The following is a 12237-nucleotide window of genomic DNA, read 5'->3' as shown; positions in this document are numbered from 1 at the left end:
AATCATTAGTAATCAATCTCATAGAAGAGTTTGGTTTCCATTTGTGTTACCAAATTTTTTAACATCATTAAATTTCCTAAATGTTATTATTAACAGGGATATTCAGTACACACTGGATAGCATCAGGATAGGCAGTTTTAGAAGGTAAAAACTGGGTAGGATATCTTTACAATCATACAACTGTAAAATAAGAAAGCGTCAGGAATAAAAAGTGCTCCTATTTGGGAACACAATAACTAAGTGAGGGACTCATAATAAAGAAGTCAAACAGCAAATAATGATTTGCCAGTCTCCAATGTCAGCATTTACTATCAATTTGCTTTTAACCATTCTGCAGTCATTGTTGAATCATTATACCCTTAGAAGTGAGGCACAGCTAAAATCATTTCTAATAATTTCACTTCTTAAACTAATTCTTTTCACAACACTGAACATACAGGATTTTCTTCTGCTTTCTTCAGAAATGAGGTATTTCAGATACTGATCTATCCCTAGTACTCACAGCATTCCTGTGTGTGTGACTTTATAGACATAGATAATTATTTATATAGATGATGTTGACTATATGTAATATAAATTTTCAGCACATGGTAGGTTCCCAAAATTATTTTACTGGGTTAGTTCTTTCATCTTCTTTTTTATTTTAGGATAGAAACTGAAGAGGTGGCATTTGCACAAAAAAAGTAAACTCATTTGGATACATCTCCAATTCCTATATATGTAATTCCACTTCTTTATTACCAAAAAAGGCAAAAACAAAAAACAAAAAAACAAAACAAAAATAAGCAACAATGATATGATTACTGGGATAACCTGCAATCACATCTAATTCAAAAAATAATTTAGGAGGAGGAGTCAAGATGGCGGAGAAGTAGCAAGCTGAGACTGTTTCAGCTAGCCGGAGATCAGCTAGATAGCTTATCTAAAGATTGCAAACACCTGAAAATCCATCGGCAGATCGAAGAGAAGAAAAACAGCAATTCTGGAAACAGAAAAACAACCACTTTCTGAAAGGTAGGACCGGCGGAGAAGTGAATCCAAAGCGACGGGAAGATAGACCCCGGGGGGAGGGGCCGGCTCCCGGCAAGCGGCGGAGCAACCGCGCACAAAATCAGGACTTTTAAAAGTCTGTTCCGCTGAGGGACATCGCTCCAGAGGCTAAACCGGGCGAAGCCCATGCGGGGTCAGCGTGGCCTCAGGTCCCGCAGGGTCACAGAAGGATCGGGGGTGTCTGAGTGTGGCAGAGCTTGCGGGTATTGGAACGGGAAAGCCGGCTACAGAGACAGAGCCGACAGTAAGCTCACAGCTCCGTGTTACCTTGAACCGGTCGCAGGCTCGGTGAGCTCGGAGCGCGGCCGGAGGTCAGGCAGACGGGAGTAACTGGGCGCGGTTCTCTGAGGGCGCACTGAGGAGTGCGGCCCTGGGCTCTCGGCTCCTCCGGGCCGGAGACCAGGAGGCCGCCATTTGTATTCCCGTCCTCTGGAACTCTACGGAAAGCGCTCAGGGAACAAAAGCTCCTGAAAGCAAACCCGAGCGGATTATTCACCCCGGCCCCGGGTAAGGGCGGTGCAATTCCGCCTGGAGCAAAGACACTTGAGAATCACTACAACAGGCCCCTCCCCCAGAAGATCAACAAGAAATCCAGCCAAGACCAAGTTCACCTACCAAGGAGTGCGGTTTCAATACCAAGGAGAGCAGCAGAATTCCAGAGGAGGAGAAAGCCAAGCACGGAACTCATGGCTTTTTTCCTGTGATTTTTTTTAGTCTTGCAGTTAATTTAATTTTTTCTTTTTCATTTTTTTTTTTCCTCGCCTTCGGGTAAAATTTTTTTTAACTGTTACCTTTTTCTTTTTTAACGATTTTATACTAGTTTATCTAATATATATTTTTTCTTTTTTACATTTTTCTTAGGTGTATTCTTTTTTTAAAAATTCTTTTCTTTTCTTTTTTTTTTCTTTTCTTTTTTTTTTTTTTTTCTTTCTTTCTTCCTTTTTGAACCTCTTTTTATCCCCTTTCTCCCCACTCAAGATTTGGGATCTCTTCTAATTTGGTTAAAGCATATTTTCCTGGGGTTGTTGCCACCCTTTTAGTATTTTACTTGCCCCTTCATTTACTCTTATCTGGACAAAATGACAAGACGTAAAAATTCAACACAAAAAAAAGAACAAGAGGCAGTACCGAAGGCTAGGGACCTAATCAATACAGACATCGGTAATATGTCAGATCTAGAGTTCAGAATGACAATTCTCAAGGTTCTAGCCGGGCTCGAAAAAGGCATGGAAGATATTAGAGAAACCCTCTCGAGAGATATAAAAGCCCTTTCTGGAGAAATAAAAGAACTAAAATCTAACCAAGGTGAAATCAAAAAAGCTATTAATGAGGTGCAATCAAAAATGGAGGCTCTAACTGCTAGGATAAATGAGGCAGAAGAAAGAATTAGTGATATAGAAGACCAAATGACAGAGAATAAAGAAGCTGAGCAAAAGAGGGACAAACAGCTACTGGACCATGAGGGGAGAATTCGAGAGATAAGTGACACCATAAGACGAAACAACATTAGAATAATTGGGATTCCAGAAGAAGAAGAAAGTGAGAGGGGAGCAGAAGGTATACTGGAGAGAATTATTGGGGAGAATTTCCCCAATATGGCAAAGGGAACGAGCATCAAAATACAGGAGGTTCAGAGAATGCCCCTCAAAATCAATAAGAATAGGCCCACACCCCCGTCACCTAATAGTAAAATTTACAAGTCTCAATGACAAAGAGAAAATCCTGAAAGCAGCCCGGGAAAAAGAAGTCTGTAACATACAATGGTAAAAAATATTAGATTGGCAGCTGACTTATCCACAGAGACCTGGCAGGCCAGAAAGAGCTGGCATGATATTTTCAGAGCACTAAACGAGAAAAACATGCAGCCAAGAATACTATATCCAGCTAGGCTATCATTGAAAATAGAAGGAGAGATTAAAAGCTTCCAGGACAAACAACAACTGAAAGAATTTGCAAATACCAAACCAGCTCTACAGGAAATATTGAAAGGGGTCCTCTAAGCAAAGAGAGAGCCTACAAGTGGTAGATCAGAAAGGAACAGAGACCATATACAGTAACAGTCACCTTACAGGCAATACAATGGCACTAAATTCATATCTCTCAATAGTTACCCTGAATGTGAATGGGCTAAATGCCCCTGTCAAAAGACACAGGGTATCAGAATGGATAAAAAAACAAAAAACCCATCTATATGTTGCCTCCAAGAAACACATTTTAAGCCCGAAGACACCTCCAGATTTAAAGTGAGGGGGTGGAAAAGAATTTACCATGCTAATGGACATCAGAAGAAAGTAGGAGTGGCAATCCTTATATCAGATCAATTAGATTTTAAGCCAAAGACTATAATAAGAGATGAGGAAGGACACTATATCATACTCAAAGGGTCTGTCCAACAAGAAGATTTAACAATTTTAAATATCTATGCCCCCAATGTGGGAGCAGCCAACTATATAAAAACCATTAATAACAAAATCAAAGAAACACATCAACAATAATACAATGATAGTAGGGGACTTTAACACTCCCCTCACTGAAATGGACAGGTCATCCAAGCAAAAGATCAGCAAGGAAATAAAGGCCTTAAACGACACACTGGACCAGATGGACATCACAGATATATTCAGAATATTTCATCCCAAAGCAACAGAATACACATTCTTCTCTAGTGCACATGGAACATTCTCCAGAATAGATCACATCCTCGGTCCTAAATCAGGACTCAACCGGTATCAAAAGATTGGGATCATTCCCTGCATATTTTCAGACCACAATGCTCTAAAGCTAGAACTCAACCACAAAAGGAAGTTTGGAAAGAACCCAAATACATGGAGACTAAACAGTATCCTTCTAAAGAATGAATGGGTCAATCGAGAAATTAAAGAAGAATTGAAAAAAATCATGGAAACAAATGATAATGAAAATACAACGGTTCAAAATCTGTGGGACACAACAAAGGCAGTCCTGAGAGGAAAATATATAGCGCTACAAGCCTTTCTCAAGAAACAAGAAAGGTCTCAGGTACACAACCTAACCCTACACCTAAAGGAGCTGGAGAAAGAACAAGAAAGAAACCCTAAGCCGAGCAGGAGAAGAGAAATCATAAAGATCAGAGCAGAAATCAATGAAATAGAAACCAAAAAAACAATAGAACAAATCAACGAAACTAGGAGCTGGTTCTTTGAAAGAATTAATAAAATTGATAAACCCCTGGCCCGACTTATCAAAAAGAAAAGAGAAAGGACCCAAATAAATAAAATCATGAATGAAAGAGGAGAGATCACAACTAACACCAAAGAAATACAAACTATTATAAGAACATACTATGAGCAACTCTACGGCAATAAATTTGACAATCTGGAAGAAATGGATGCATTCCTAGAAACATATAAACTACCACAACTGAGCCAGGAAGAAATAGAAAGCCTGAACAGACCCATAACCAGTAAGGAGATTGAAACAGTCATTAAAAATCTCCAAACAAACAAAAGCCCAGGGCCAGACGCTTCCCGGGGGAATTCTACCAAACATTTAAAGAAGAACTAATTCCTATTCTCCTGAAACTGTTCCAAAAAATAGAAATGGAAGGAAAACTTCCAAACTCATTTTATGAGGCCAGCATCACCTTGATTCCAAAACCAGACAAGGATCCCACCAAAAAAGAGAGCTATAGACCGATATCCTTGATGAACACAGATGCGAAAATACTCAACAAAATACTAGCCAATAGGATTCAACAGTACATTAAAAGGATTATTCACCACGACCAAGTGGGATTTATTCCAGGGCTGCAAGGTTGGTTCAACATCCGCAAATCAGTCAATGTGATACAACACATCAATAAAAGAAAGAACAAGAACCATATGATACTCTCAATAGATGCTGAAAAAGCATTTGACAAAGTACAGCATCCCTTCCTGATCAAAACTCTTCAAAGTGTAGGGATAGAGGGCACATACCTCAATATCATCAAAGCCATCTATGAAAAACCCACCGCAAATATCATTCTCAATGGAGAAAAACTGAAAGCTTTTCCGCTAAGGTCAGGAACACGGTAGGGATGTCCATTATCACCACTGCTATTCAACATCGTACTAGAGGTCCTAGCCTCAGCAATCAGACAACAAAAGGAAATTAAAGGCATCCAAATCGGCAAAGAAGAAGTCAAATTATCACTCTTCGCAGATGATATGATACTATATGTGGAAAACCCAAAAGACTCCACTCCAAAACTGCTAGAACTTATACAGGAATTCAGTAAAGTGTCAGGATATAAAATCAATGCACAGAAATCAGTTGCATTTCTCTACACCAACAGCAAGACAGAAGAAAGAGATATTAAGGAGTCAATCCCATTTACAATTGCATCCAAAACCATAAGATACCTAGGAATAAACCTAACCAAAGAGACACAGAATCTATACTCAGAAAACTATAAAGTACTCATGAAAGAAATTGAGGAAGACACAAAGAAATGGAAAAAATGTTCCATGCTCCTGGATTGGAAGAATAAATATTGTGAAAATGTCTATGCTACCTAAAGCAATCTACACATTTAATGCAATTCCTATCAAAGTACCATCCATCTTTTTCAAAGAATTGGAACAAATAATGCTAAAATTTATATGGAACCAGAAAAGACCTCGAATAGCCAAAGGGATATTGAAAAAGAAAGCCAACGTTGGTGGCATCACAATTCCGGACTTCAGGCTCTATTACAAAGCTGTCATCATCAAGACAGCATGGTACTGGCACAAAAAAACAGACACATAGATCAATGGAACAGAATAGAGAGCCCAGAAATAGACCCTCAAATCTATGGTCAACTAATCTTCGACAAAGCAGGAAAGAATGTCCAATGGAAAAAAAAAAAAACAGCCTTTTCAATAAATGGTGCTGGGAAAATTGGACAGCCCACATGCAGAAAAAAAATGAAATTGGACCATTCCCTTACACCACACACAAAAATAGACTCAAAATGGATGAAGGACCTCAATGTACGAAAGGAATCCATCAAAATCCTTGAGGAGAACACGGGCAGCAAACCTCTTCGACCTCTGCCGCAGCAACATCTTCCTAGGAACAACGCAAAAGGCAAGGGAAGCAAGGGAAAAAAAAAACTACTCTACTGGGATTTCATCAAGATCAAAAGCTTTTGCACAGCAAAGGAAACAGTTAACAAAATCAAAAGACAACTGACAGAATGGGAGAAGATATTTGCAAACGACATATCAGATAAAGGACTAGTGTCCAGAATCTATAAAGAACTTAGCAAACTCAACACCCAAAGAATAAATAATCCAATCAAGAAATGGGCAGAGGACATGAACAGACATTTCTGCAAAGAAGACATCCAGATGGCGAACAGACACATGAAAAAGTGCTCCATATCACTCGGCATCAGGGAAATACAAATCAAAACCACAATGAGATATCACCTCACACCAGTCAGAATGGCTAAAATCAACAAGTCAGGAAATGACAGATGCTGGCGAGGATGCGGAGAGAAAGGGGAACCCTCCTACACTGTTGGTGGGAATGCAAGCTGGTGCAGCCACTCTGGAAAACAGCATGGAGGTTCCTCAAAATGTTGAAAATAGAACTGCCCTATGACCCAGCAATTGCACTATTGGGTATTTACCCTAAAGATACAAATGTAGTGATCCAAAGGGGCACATGCACCCGAATGTTTATAGCAGCAATGTCCACAATAGCCAAACTATGGAAAGAACCTAGATGTCCATCAACAGATGAATGGATCAAGAAGATGTGGTATATATACACAATGGAATACTATGCAGCCATCAAAAGAAATGAAATCTTGCCATTTGCAACAACGTGGATGGAACTAGAGCGTATCATGCTTAGCGAAATAAGTCAAGCAGAGAAAGACAACTATCATATGATCTCCCTGATATGAGGAAGTGGTGATACAACATGGAGGCTTAAGTGGGTAGAAGAAGAATAAATGAAACAAGATGGGATTGGGAGGGAGACAAACCATAAGTGACTCTTAATCTCACAAAACAAACTGAGGGTTGCCGGGGGCAGGGGGTTTGGGAGAAGGGGGTGGGATTATGGACATTGGGGAGGGTATGTGATTTGGTGAGTGCTGTGAGGTGTGTAGACCTGGTGATTCACAGACCTGTACCCCTGGGGATAAAAATATATGTTATCAAAAATAAAAAATTAAAAAAAAAAAATTTAAAAAGTCATTTGAAAACACGAGTACTATAGATCACCTTATCTTTAGAAATAAATTACTTTTGGCACATTGCACAACTTAACACTTCATAGTTTGGAACTGCTGTTTACATGGTGTTGATGACGATGAAACAATGATGGGTACTATAGCAATTACCCTTGTAATTCTCTTAGTATAATTTATATTTCCTTCTTTCTCTAGAAATTCAGTTTTAAAATCCCTAAATACTACTCAGATACTGAAACAAATTCTCACACCTTTTTTTTCCCCCTAAGGAATGTACAACCTTTTGTGCTTTATGTTTAATAAAATCTAATATAGATTCTCTTTAGAGCTATAAGGTAATTTTTTTCTCACAATAGAAATTAGGTTTATAGGCTAAGAATAGAGGCTAATTTGGAGCATACCACTACCCAGTATGAACCAAAGGAGTTAAAAACTCTTAGAAAAAGAATATAATGAGACATTTGGGAGAACATTTTGAGATAATCAGTCCCTTTGAGGAACTGAAAAGAACAGTCACCATCAGCACATTGCTTTGTCATCCTACTGCGAGGGAAAGAAGCCACTGTAACAGAGGGTGGTAAGGTGTATCAGAAAAGGTACAGCTTTTGAGTCTGAAAAAACAGGGGTAGAATTACAGCAACTCAGTTGTTGACTGACATTAGCCAAGTTTCCAAAATTCTCAGAGGTCAGGTGCCTGGCACATGACAATAACAAGAACTACAGAAAAACTAAATGAAATATTATACTATATATATTTATATATGTGTATATATGTAACACATTATATAAATTATATATTATAAGCATATAAATTATGCTTTTACATAGCTTTTATCAACTACCTTCATAATAATTTTTAAAGATACTATTATTCTCCTTCTATAGACACTGAAATCTATGCTCACAAAACTTAATTAAGTTTTGACATGAGTAATAAATGCCAGTATTGAAATTTGAATTCACATCTAACCTCCAAGGCCATATTCATAAACTCCATACTACTCTAGTTCTATAATTAAATATCTGTAAGCTGTTTGACTATAATAACATAATAAAAGATAGTAATTATTATGTCACAAACATAAAAATGATACTATACGAATATCCTTAATGATAAGAATGCCAGGGCACAGTCTTGTGCTTGGGCAAATTAGGCCTTGTATCAAGTATGTTGTTACATATATAAATCACAAAATTTTCAGTACAAATGCCTTTTTATATTAATTTTTCCAAATGACACCTCTTTAGAAATGTAAACTCAGGGCTTCAAAAACCTATGTTTTAGCACATTATAAGGTCAATTTAGGAGCTGATTCTTCGGTTCAATCTCCCTTAGGCTGTAGGGATAGATACCTTGTCTTGATTCAACTGTCTCTTGCAACGGGGTCTGCACAATCCTTTGCCAATATTGGAACCTCACTGTATTTACTGGGTGAATCAATGCATTCATTTTATGATTGCTTCTAATATGTTCTCCAGGATAGCCTAAGATGTGCAGCATAACCACCAACTTCTTAGAAGCATTAGTTGCAGATACAAAATTTCAATAATCAGAGATACAATGGTCCTTTCAAAGCCAAAGTTCTGCCTAGCAAAATTATAAGGGAAAGTTATGGCTACCAACTAAAGAACTGTTCTGTACATAAAAATTTAAAAAAAGAGGAGATACTTATTATTAAACTACCTCACTGAAACCTCTAGGTAACAAAATGTCTAGCTAGCTAAATCCTAATGTACAAAACCAAGCAGATTAGGTACCAAAAACTCATGAAGAATTAAAAAGAAGAGAACATTTTAAAACAGGAAAAAAAGAAAAAAGGAAGAAAAAAGGAAGGAAAAATCAAAGAGAGGGGTTCTTATCATACCATTTGTGTTTTTCCATTTAAAACAATTACATTCAACATGTATTGAGCATCTTTTTTAAAAATCTTTTTTTGTCTTAAAGATTTTATTTATTTATTTGAGAGAGAGAGGGAGGGGGAGAGAGCATGAGAGGGGAGAAGGTCAGAGGCAGAAGCAGACTCTCCATAGAGCTGGGAGCCCAATGCCGGACTCAATCCTGGGACTCCGGGATCATGACCTGAGGTGAAGGCAGCAGCTTAACCAACTGAGGTGCCTCTACTGAGCATTTTCTGATTGCCTAGCACTGCAGTAAGAAAATAGGAGCAAAAAATTATTCCTGAACCTCTAGAACTTACAATTCCAGCTTTCTACTATTAAAAGCAATGACAAAAATACCACAGAGGTTTATCATTGAATTCATCATCAATAGTGTAACCTAAAACTCAACTGTGCATTTACTGTGGCTAACAGCTTACTCATTCCCATGATCCCCAAGTTTTCATTCATATTATAATGTGTATTTGCTTTATCAAGTGTCACATTCTATGTTATTCTGAAAATATTAACAAATAAGTCTTTTTGTTGTTGTTGTTCTGTTTTGTTTTTGTTTTTTTTTTGTGAGAGACAGAGAGACAGTGCGCACGCAAGCAGGGGCAGGAGTGGAGTAGGGCAGAGAGAGAATCTGAAGCAGGATCCATACCCAGTGCAGAACCCTACATGGGGCTTATCTCCCAACCCTGAGATCATGACCTGAGCTGAAATCAAGAGTCACTGCTTAACTGACTGAGACACCCAGAGGCCCCACTAACAAAAGTTTTAAAGAAAGTTGCTAGCAATACTATAACTTTAGGCTATGACAGAGTTCTTGTAGATGTGGACAAATGATATGTGTCATAAAAGTAAACAAAATAAAACATTTTCAATGGTAATCCTATTACCCTTTTCATTCTTTAATATTGCACAAAGCCTAATGTTAGAGGGGAAAAAAAAACCAATCATGTGTCAAAGTAAAAGATCTGAATTCACATAAGATCACTGATGGCAGAATATTCATACAATGATCACATATTAAATCCTTGAAACATTCTGCTTAGGAAGTGTTACTTTATTTGTCATTTTGCATTTTAGAAAGCAGACGAGGAGGAGCAGAATTTCAAAAAAAAAAAATCTAGATAGGAGTATTATATTCTAGTGTATAAAAAAGGCACGCCTGCCAAATTTCACAAGTTAGTAGTAACATCTCATGAGAATCCCCGATGCATTATGTCCTAGCATTGCTAAAATTATACTTGGAAAATGTCTTCTTTTACTCTGCCATCTTTCCAAAAGCTACAAATGACAAATCAGATGTCAAGATGGAGGATTTAACTAGCAGAGAAGATCTGTAGAAAACAAGTTTGTATGTCAAAGAATACTATACGCGTGCTGCCTAGCCACATGTGCGTGTGCAGTAATCCCATCTTAGACAACTTTGCTCTGGCTGTCACCACGAATTAATTATTGAGAACTAACAACTGTGATGGGGTGTGCAGAAGGACTGTTTGACTTTCTTCCCAATTTCAAATTCTGTTCAGCTGCATAAACTGAACATTATCAGTACGACAGACCAACTGTCACCATCCTTCTTTAAATTAATCTCGACAAACTCAGACTCAGATCCACTAGCTGTTGGAATTTCGAGCCTTTAGTTGAAATTGTGATGCCCGCTTAGCTCCAAGATTCCTCTTATTCTTGCCACACTGGCACCAAGACTACACTTCTTACTGGATATACTGACATGCGCTCTTGTTCTCACTTTGGTTCTGGAATTTATCCTGAATCCCTGGTTTACTGGCTTCAGGCGCCATTATCCAGCCCGGTCCTTCCTACCCCCAGCTTTCCATGGGCTAACTCTTAAACCCTTTCCTTGCTTACCTTTTCTCTTTTTTCTTAAAGGTAGTTCAAACACAATTGCCTGATTCCAAATTTTGCTGCATCTTCAAAATTCCTGCTTCCCAGGCTCATAAACTACACACAGGATTAACTGTGAGCAGTGAGATCTAGAATAATAGAAAGCTTTCAGCTACACCAATGCAAATCCAAATATAAACACTTTCACCTACTTGCAACGTGATCTTGGAAGAGCTACTGAACCTCCCTGCAGCTCCTTTATAGTAAGTTTAAGATAATAAAATCTTGCTTGGATTGTTGTTTTAAGGACAAGCACCTGTCCTTCAACAGGCACTCAATAAGCAGTTGTTATGCTTGTTATCACCATTACTGATGCTAGACTTTTGGGATCTAAGCTAGCATACTTCTTTGAAAACTGCAGTGCACGGTGCTGATCAAATTTCTAGACCTACCAGACTTTCAGGTTATTTCTGAGAACCTGACCCTCCCATGTCAGATTTCCTTCCCTTCACACCACCTGCTGAGGTCTCAACCTGCCCAACCCAAAACTGCAGCACAAATGATCTAACTTTGTTGGGAGGTGTTATCCAGGTACTTCCTCAAACAAAATCCCTTGGCATGAAGTCATTGTACACTTTGACCTCTACCTTGTTTTTTTTTCCATCCTTCCAAAAACAGTCTGGATTTCTGATGGGTCAGTGAAATGTTAAAAGTCAGAATAAAAAGCAGTAAGACCAACGATGTGGTTCTTAACTATTTACACTAACATTCTTGGTCCTTACTAAATCTAGTTTTCATCAATTACAAAACCTTCATGCTTTCTCTGGACTTTGAAGATTGATTTCAGTATTTTTTTTTTTAACACAATAAGAGTGTTCCAAATTACAACTTCACAAGGCCTTGTAGTTCGAGAGCTTCTTATCAAGGAAGGTATGCAAGGTGACCAACCTTTTTTCAAACCAATGATTTAGAAAATATCTTATAAGTGACATATCAAAATAAACAAATAAAACATCATCTCAAACAAAAAAAAAATATGCAAGCACTATCCAACAGTCCCATTTAAAATGAGGTAGAGGCTAGGGGCACCTGCGTGGCTCAGGGGGTTAAGCTTCTGCCTTCAGCTCAGGTCATGATCCCAGGGTCCTGGGATCGAGCCCCACATCTGGCTCTCTGCCCAGCAGGGAGCCAGCTTCCTCCTCTCTATGCCTACTTGTGATCTCTCTCTCTGTCAAATAAATAAAAAT

At 38.3% G+C, this 12237-nt stretch overlaps 1 protein-coding gene across 2 annotated transcripts in view; it reads right to left on the bottom strand.

Moving 5' to 3' along the window:
- The window catches only part of CPNE8 (copine 8), a 217545-nt gene that overhangs the window by 41901 nt on the left and 163407 nt on the right, over positions 1 to 12237 (bottom strand). The window lies entirely within an intron of this gene.

The sequence above is a fragment of the Mustela putorius genome, unplaced genomic scaffold (genome assembly GCF_011764305.1).
Source record: "Mustela putorius furo isolate JIRA1106 unplaced genomic scaffold, ASM1176430v1.1 tig00537227_pilon_pilon_pilon, whole genome shotgun sequence".
NCBI classification, from domain to species: Eukaryota; Metazoa; Chordata; class Mammalia; order Carnivora; family Mustelidae; genus Mustela; species Mustela putorius.
Note: the sequence above shows the minus strand (reverse complement) of the source record. Positions and strands in the feature narration are given on the sequence as shown.